This window comes from Pan paniscus, chromosome 5 (genome assembly GCF_029289425.2).
Source record: "Pan paniscus chromosome 5, NHGRI_mPanPan1-v2.0_pri, whole genome shotgun sequence".
In the NCBI taxonomy this organism is placed as follows: Eukaryota; Metazoa; Chordata; class Mammalia; order Primates; family Hominidae; genus Pan; species Pan paniscus.
In genome coordinates this window covers 69,089,186-69,098,043 of record NC_073254.2, presented here as the reverse complement: position 1 = coordinate 69,098,043, position 8,858 = coordinate 69,089,186, and the positions used below count along the sequence as shown (strand labels likewise).

Below are 8,858 nucleotides of genomic sequence, written 5' to 3'. Positions count from 1 at the left end.
TCGCCTTGTTGGCCAGGCTAGTCTCGAACTCCTGATCTCAAGTGATCCACCTGTCTCCGCCTTTCAAAGTCTTGGGATTACAGGCATGAGCCACCATGCCCAGACCATTTGTTCTTGTTGAGATTTGGTAGTCATAGGGGAAGAAATTAACTTGGATAACTAGCTTATTAATCTATACCAAAATAATTACTTTGTAGTGTATTGTTCAATGAGCTTTGATTAATGCGGAGTCATGTAAGCCCATATTCACCCAACATCACAATAACAAATCTTATTATCCTACCAATTCCTTCAGGTTGCCCTTTGTAGCCACTTTCCCCATTGCTAACTCCTGATAACCAGTGATCTCTTCTTTATTGCTATAGTTTTGGCTGTTGCAGAAAGTGATGTAGATAGAATCACACAGTATGTAACCTTATGAGTCCAGACTCTTTGATTGAAAGTAATGTACTTGAGATTCATTCCTGTTGTGAGTTATAAATAATGTATTCTTTTGTGTGGCTGAATAGTATTCTATTGTATGAATGAATGTACCATCATCTGTTTATCAATCTGGCAGCAGAAGAACCTTTGGGCTGTTTGAAGTTTGTTACGATTATGCTACAAAGCTACTATAAATATTTACATATAGTTTTCCTGGTGTGAATTTTTTTTTTTTTTTTTTTTGCTCTTGGACCAATATCTGGGAGTAGGATTGTTGAGTCATATAGTAAGGATGTATTTAATTTTTAAGACTGTAAAACTGTTTTCAAAAGCGACTGTAGTATCTTGCATTCCCACCAGCAATGTATGAGAGCACCAGTAGCTGTGCATCATCACTAGAATTTGGTATTGTTTGATGTTTTTATTTCCATTGAAAGAGGTATGTAGTGATATCTCATTGTGTTTTTGAGCTGCATTTCCTTAATGACAAATGCTGTTAAACTCCTTTTCATGTGCTTATTAGCCATTCATGCATTTTCTTTGGTAAAATGTCTGCTCAAACTGTTCCCAGTTTTCAATTGGGTTTTAAGTTTTCTTATTATTAATTTTGGGAGTCACTTACATATTCTCAACACATGTCCTTAACTAGCTACTTAATTCAGAAATATTTTCTTCCAATGTGGCTTAAAAATTAATGTATTTTAAAAGTTCTTAAAACTCTTCAAAGAGCAGAGTTTTTTAATTGTGATGAAGTCCAATTTATTCATTTTATTTATGAATCATTGCATTGATTTTGAATGAGTTTGCTCATTAGAGCTCAAATTTTTCTCTTGCCCAAGGTCATAAAGATTATATCTTGAGATGTATTTTTAAAACTTGTATAGTTGAACAATGTAGGGTTTATGGACACTGACCCCCATACATCAAAAATCTGTGTATAACATTTGATTTCCCCAAACCTTAACTGTCAATAGCCTTCGGTTGACCAGAAGCCTTAATGATAACATAAACAGTTGATTAGCACATATTTTGTATGCTATATTATATATTTTGTATTCTTATAATAAAGTGAGCTAGAGAAAAGATAATGCCATTAAGAATATCATAAGAAAGAGAAAATATACTATTCATTAAGTAGAAGTGGATCATCATAAAGGTCTTTGTCCTCAACATCTTCATGTTGAGTAGGTTGAGGAGGAGGTTGAGGAGGAGGATAAGGAAGAGGAGGAGTTGGTCTTGCTGTATCACGGGTGGCAGAGGCCAAAGAACTGGGGGAAGTAGAAGAAGGGGAGGCAAGAGAGGCAGGCATACTCAGTATAATTTTATGGAACTACACTATAATTTCTAATGGACTTTTTTGCTTTTTCAAAATTTCTCTAAAAATATTATGCAGTATTCAATATCATATAAGAAATAAAAAGCAGTGCTGAGTAATTCAAACCCATCTTCCAGATTATCTGATATCAATTTGTTTTCTGGCACTGCTTCTTCTATGTCTTCTTCCTCATCCTCTGGCACTGGTTCTGAAGTGCTCATCTTCACCAAATCATCTTCTGTTAATTCCTCTGGTATGGTTATCTATTAGCTCCAAGATTCATATATGACAACCCTTTGTCACCTCTCCCCCCACCATCATTTTTCCCACATCCACACTCTCTTACATGATTTCTTTGATTGGCTCTGTTGTGTGTCCTGTTAAGTAATGTACAACATCTGGATACAGTTTTCTCCAGGAGGAATTTATTGTTTTGGGCTTAATGGGCTTTTACAGCTTTTTCCATAAAGATGATGGCATCTTGACTGGTGTAGTTCTTCACAATTTTTATGATATTCTGTCAGGATTCTGTTCCATAGCATTGACAATCATTTCCATAAAATACTGTGTGTAATGAGCCTTAAAGGTCCTTATGACCTCCTGATCTAGAGGCTGAATTAGATAACGTTGTGTTTGGGGACAAGCAGAACAGTTGATGTCTTTGCTGTTGAACTCATGACACTCTGGGTGTCTGGGGGCGTTGTTCATTATCAATTTATTGGTATTTTTGCCAAATAAGAACTTAAAAGGCAGTCACCTACTAGCAAGGCACTTCCTGACTTCAGGGACAAAGCATCGATGTATCCCATCCAGAAGAAGTGTTCCTGTTGCCTAGTGTTTATTTTCTCCCTTCAAGGCTTGGGGGTTAGCAGCTTTGTAGATAAGGACAATCGTGATCATGAACCTGACACATTTCCACAAAACAGTGGAGTTAGCCTGTCCTTTCCTGCCTGAAGTCCTGGTGATCACTCCTTTTCCTTACTAATAAATGTCCTTTGTGGCATTTTTTCCCCATAGAATAGAGCATTATCTTTCATCTGCATTGAAAACCTGCTCAGGCAGATATCCTTTCTCCTCAATGATTTTCTTAATGGCATCTGGAAACTCCCTGGTTTCCAGGGAGCCTCTTGGTTATTAGTAGCTTCTTCTCCTTTTATTTTGACATTTTAAAAGCCAAACCTCTTTCTAAAATTATCAAACCACCCTTCACTGGCATTCAATTCTACAGCTTTAGATCCTTCACCTTCCTTTTGCTTTAAGTGGTCATATAATGACTTTACTTTCTCTCAAATCATATTAGAGTTTATAGGTATGCCTTACAACAATCCTGCACCCACATAAAAGCTATATTTTCAATACGAGATAAAATGTATTTCACAAAAAGTGCTATGTTTTCATACCTGCTGGCGTAGCTGCAGGGATGGTTTCACAAACTTCCTTTTTTTAAAATTAAAAATTTTTAAACAATTGTTTTTACACTGGATTCACTTACCTTGAAATGGTGGACAACTGCAGCTGTTGACCTCAATCTGTGGTACATATCAAGCAATTCAGCTTTTTCTTGTAATATTACAACTTTTCCTCTGCTTCTTGGGAGCACTTTTAGCATCACTAGTGACACTCTGTATAGGTCTCATGGTGTTATTCAAGGTTTACAGTATTGCAGTAAACATGAAAAATACACAAGAACCACAAGAGATTACTTTTTAGTGTGATACACAATTTATTGGAGAGACAAACTGCTCATGTGGAGATGACTAGCATCACACAGCGTTTTAAGTGGAAACTCACAACACTAGAGCTCACTGCCATAGCAATAGGAGGTAGCTATAAAATTATTACAGTAGTATGGTATATGCTGTAATTTTATCCAGTTATAATTGAATACTGCATTTTTATGTTTACATTTCTCTCAGCAGCAAATAGTGCCATGTATGGTCTGTGTTTGTGTAAATTTTGATACATTTTAACTTTTTATCATGGAGTTGTGTATATTTTATCGTAAATAAAATAGGCTAGTACCTACATATATTTTACGCATTGATAACATACCTAACTTTTACACCACTTTTTTTTTATGTTTCTGGGCTACATGGTTTGTCTGTGAGTTATCTCAAATTATTGCAAATCTTGAAAACAAATTTCAATGTATTTATTAAAAAATATCCACATATTAGTGGACCAGCACAGTTCAAACCAGTATTATTCAAGGGCTAACTGTACTTTATATTTAGATGTCTGCCATGCTGTTTATTTTTGCTTGATGCGAGGTATTTATTCCCATTTTTACTCTGTATGCTGGCTGCACAGTTCTAGGACCCCACGTGCCCTCACATCATAGCCAGAAGATAAAAGAGGAAACAAGAATTCAGGAAATTCCCCATGATACCAGTTGGTTTTCAAGATTTTACTCCCTTCCCATTGGGCTTACTTCAGTCTTTAAGTAGCTGTTTTCTATATCCTCTCTAGAGTTTTTGGTGACCATTGGTGAGAGAGAAAGGCTGTAGAGAGCTTCCTTTATCTTGGGTGTCAACAGAAGTCAGATTTTTACCACTTTATATTAGTTTTTACCCATCCCAGAATTTCATATAAGTGGGACTATACAGGAGGTACTCCTTTGTGTCTTTTTTTCTCTCATGTTTTTGAGATTCACCCATGTTCTTGCATGTAACAGTGTTTTGTTCCTTTATACTGCTGAGTAATTCCATTGTGTGAATGTATCACAGTTTGCATATCCATTCTCTCTCTTTTTTAAAAAAATTAATGTTTATTTCCATATTGCTTAAGAGCCGGTGCAAGTACAGCTTAAGACCATTCAGTGGTTGCTCCTACCTATTCAGTGGCCTGAGCGGTGGGAGCCACACATCAGTCTTCTGTGGCAGGCTAAGCACTCCAGGCTTCAGAAGGAAACTGCTGAATAGGCACAGAGGGCACCTGCGTGCCTTCATACCAGTCTGCAACTTCAGGCTGAGTAGCGGTGAACTCAGGAGATGGAGAAGTCCATTCACCCTGAAATTCCTCCTTGGTCAGAGCCTTTTCAGCAGCAGCCTGCTCTTCTTTTTCAGTCTCTTCAGGATCTCTGTAGAAGAAGAGATCAGGCATCCCCTCCCACAGGTGTTCACAGGAAATGGTGCCACACATGTGCAGAAGTTCCCGGGCCAGCATCCACCACATCAAACCCACTGAGTGAGCTCCCTTCTTGCATGGGATGGCAATGTCCACATAGCACAGCGGAGAATCTGTATTACATGGAGCAATGGTATGTAAGTTAACATAAGATGTCTCTGTGAGAGGCAGTGGTCAGTCCTGGAATCAGTAAAGAAAAGATGCTGTGGCTCCTGGAAGGTTGCCTGGATCTGGTTAGTGAAGATTCCAGGAGTGAAGCGGCCAGCAATTGGAGTGGCTCCAGTAGCAGCAGCAAACTTCAGCATGGCCCTCTGGCCAGTATTCCCGGAGGATATGATGTGGACATCAGCAGGGTTTTCAATGGCAACAATGGCACAAGCTGCCAACAGAAGCTTCTCCCAGGTCCTCTTCAGATTTATGATATAGACGCCATCACATTTCTTTTTATAAATGTACTGTTTCATTTGGAAGTCAAGGTTGGTGCCACCTAAGTGGGTTCCTGCTGCAAGGAACTTAAAGACATCCTCCTCCTCCATTTGCAGGACATCAAGGGCTCTGTACACTGTAAAAGTTTCCCTTTAAGTTACAACAGGAATCTAGAATATCGCCATATGGACCCCTCTCTGGGTAGCACAAAAAAGCCCATTCTCTAGTTGATAGATATTTGGGTTGTTTCCAGGATTTGGCTATTATGAGTAAAACTGCTATGAACATCCATGCATAAGTCTTTTTGTGAACATAGGCTTTCATTTATCTTGGGTAAATGACCAGGAGTGGAATTTTAGATCACTTAGAAAGTATGTGTTTCCCTTTATAAGGCACCGTCAGACTGTGTTACTAAGTTGATGTACCATTTTATAAATCCACCAGAAATATATGAGCAGACCAGTTTTTAAAAATCTTTGGCAATCCTTGATATTGTCAATAATATAAGTTTAAAAAGGGGAACAATAAAAGTACTAGACAGAAATGTAGAACATATTTTGTAAAAACAAAATAAGAGAAATTGTTTCTAAGTGATAGTTGAAAGCTTGATGTCATAAAGAAAGCTTGACTCCATAAAACATAAAATAACTACATGACAATAATAATGTCAAATGAGAAGAGAAAAAATGGCTAAAATATTTGTCAGACATATTAAATATATTAATGTCCTTATTTTTTAAAGAGCTCTTATAAATTAATACGTAAAATACATCGATCCAGCAAAGGTGAAGAGCAGGCAGTTCATAACAGAAAGATATTTTAAAGGTGTATAAAGTTGTCCAATTTCACTCAAAATTATTGAAATATGAATTAAAACAAAATATGTCATACTTCTATAAATAAAAAGATGATTTTTGGCTATGTACTGTGTTGGCAAGAGTTTTGGGAGAAAGAGCTTCTCGTACACTGTTATTGGCTATATTAATTTGTATTTTCCCATTGGACCACAGTTTACTGTATACACAGTGCTTTGGGAAGTGCTCTCTTAAATGGGTTTTTCTTCTGCTCTCACACCACCACAATAATAATCAACGCAGAATAAGACTTCTCTGACCAAAAGTGAGGGGTTTTTAACCATACAACAAGCAGTGGACAACAGCTGGGTGTCCTCCTATTCAGTACCAATACTATATACCCAGAGACAGTGTCAGATCCCACAGGTTAATACTCAACACCATAAGATCATCCTCTCCTTCCCTGAAGTCGCAATTCCAGGCCTTTGGAACTTCTGACCAATTGGCTTCAAGTTGGCGCTCCCACGATCCCATCTTTGAGATTGATTTATTTGTTAGAGCAGCTCACAGAACTCAGGGAATCATATTTACTGGCTTACTATCAAGCATATTTTACAAGATACAAATAAAGAGCCAGATGAAGAGACACATGGGGTGAGGTCTGGGAGGATTTCTAAGTGCAGCAGCTTCTGTCCCTGTAGAGTTGGGGTGCACCAACTTCCTGGCATGTGAAAGAGTTTTTCACCTTCCTGTCATGCTCAATGTGTTCAGCTCTCCAGAAGCTCCTGGAACTCCATCCTTTGGGCCTTTTATGGAGAATTCATTGGTTGTCAATGATTAAAGCATGGACAACTATGTCAAAATGTGATTGGACAAAAAGGATGTGGCCTAAACTCAGCAAGCCTTGTCCATTCAGATTCTTCTTGATCTCTCTGTGCAGCATTCCTTCCTCTGGAGTAGGAGGCAGGACCCTCTCTAGAATGAGGGTTTTATGACCTATAATTCGACTACAGTCCTATCTCGGGTGGGTAAAAGTAGGACAGAAGTTCAGAGAGAAAGCTTTTGTTTCCTCAGGCTTGCTTCTGAGCCCTAAATTTCTCCAACATTATAACTAAGATTGTGACAATGATTATGAAAGTTACGAACTAGGAACCACGGATGGAAATGAATCATAATATCACACACAGGCATTAGGATTTAATGTTGAATGTTTATAAAGTGTATTTTACATATATTGCCTAAATTTATACTACCAACACCACAAGAATTAGTTATTTTATATTCTCATTTTAAAAATAAAAAACCTAGAGTTTAGAGAGATGCCTTATCCAGTCAGGTCATATAACTAGTAAGTGGCATAGCTTGGTATAGAGCCCTTAACTTTGAATTTCAAGTTCAGTTACATTTTCATTAATCAGAGTTGACTTACCTTGAAACACATGTGTTTTGTACATCAATGCATGTCACTATTTCATGCAATGAATGTAAAGATGCTACATTTTATTACCTAGATAATGTGCTGGTTTTGTCCTATTTCTAAGTTTGTAGAATTGCTGTAGAAATATTGAGAACATTCCTTTTTTTTCCTTATTAAAATCTTGAAGAGGTGCTTTTATTTTTATTTATTTTTGTCTGTTTTCAGGACATGTTTTAAAATCTATCATTTGGACAATTTGGGTTAATAATCTTTGTTTTAGTGTTTTAAAGAACAGCCTCAGTGAAAATGCTTTATTAACATGATAAATGATGTTTAAATAAAATAAATGAAAAAAGAAAGTGTGGTTTTGAAATAATTTATCTGGCACAGCACCAGATTTTGAGAGAGTTAATTATTACAAGTTGCTGAACATTACTGCAATTTTCACATGGAAATATCTGCCTCTCCTATTTCCTTGTGTTATTGAAGACATATTATGAAAGCCATAATATCAGCAGCTTGCAATTTGGAACTCAATTGATTTAACTGATAAGAATCTTTTTCATTTCACAAAACACAACTTCACTCAGAAATATAAAGCTGTTCTGCTGTATTAAACAGTGAATAATATCAGGATAACAATGTTAATTGGCTTTTGGACTGGGAGTATTTGAATGAACTCTCTTCTCCATCATTTTTCCATTAGATTTTGCTTGAATTACTCAAAAAACCAAGGTATTTATCCTGATTTGTAACACAATATAACATTTCTCTGATAAGTGTTTTCACATTTTTAGAAATTCTCTGCACTGTAAACAGACAGAGAAAAACAACAACTACTACAAAAAAACAAAACAAAACACTAAAGCTACTCTAGAATGCACGTTGAGCTGGATGGCCATTAAACATTTGTTCAATATTCAATGATAATCTTCATGTCAAATAGATCAGATAGGGCATTAGGTTATATTAAGATAAAAGAACACAGATGAGTTTGGGAGCCAATCCTATTCAGACTTGAATACTGACTGCTTTTGCAGTCTCCCCTCTTGTGGCAGGATTGGGTACTGGTTAATGATGTGAATTCTGCCCTAAAGTCACCTTTCTTTGGCCACCTTCTAGCTGTGTGATTTAGTGAAGACTAACTTGCTTTCTGTACTTCAATTTTCTCATCTGTAGAATAAAAGTAACCACCTGCACACAGAGAGAGTTTTAAGAATTAAATGGGATAACCAAGAGAGTGTCTAGTCCAGTGTGTGGAACATAACAAATATTAAATAAGCATTCATTTTCTTTTTTCCCCACTCCTTTACTTCTCCTTTGCCTTCCCTCCAGCTATGAAAGTTTTCAGCTCGGA

General features: G+C 36.9%; 1 pseudogene; it reads right to left on the bottom strand.

Annotated features, from left to right (window-relative positions):
- Positions 1–4,543: 4,543 nt before the first annotated feature.
- Positions 4,544–6,618, bottom strand: LOC100972339 (small ribosomal subunit protein uS2-like; annotated as a pseudogene).
- Between the last annotated feature and the right edge of the window lie 2,240 nt (positions 6,619–8,858).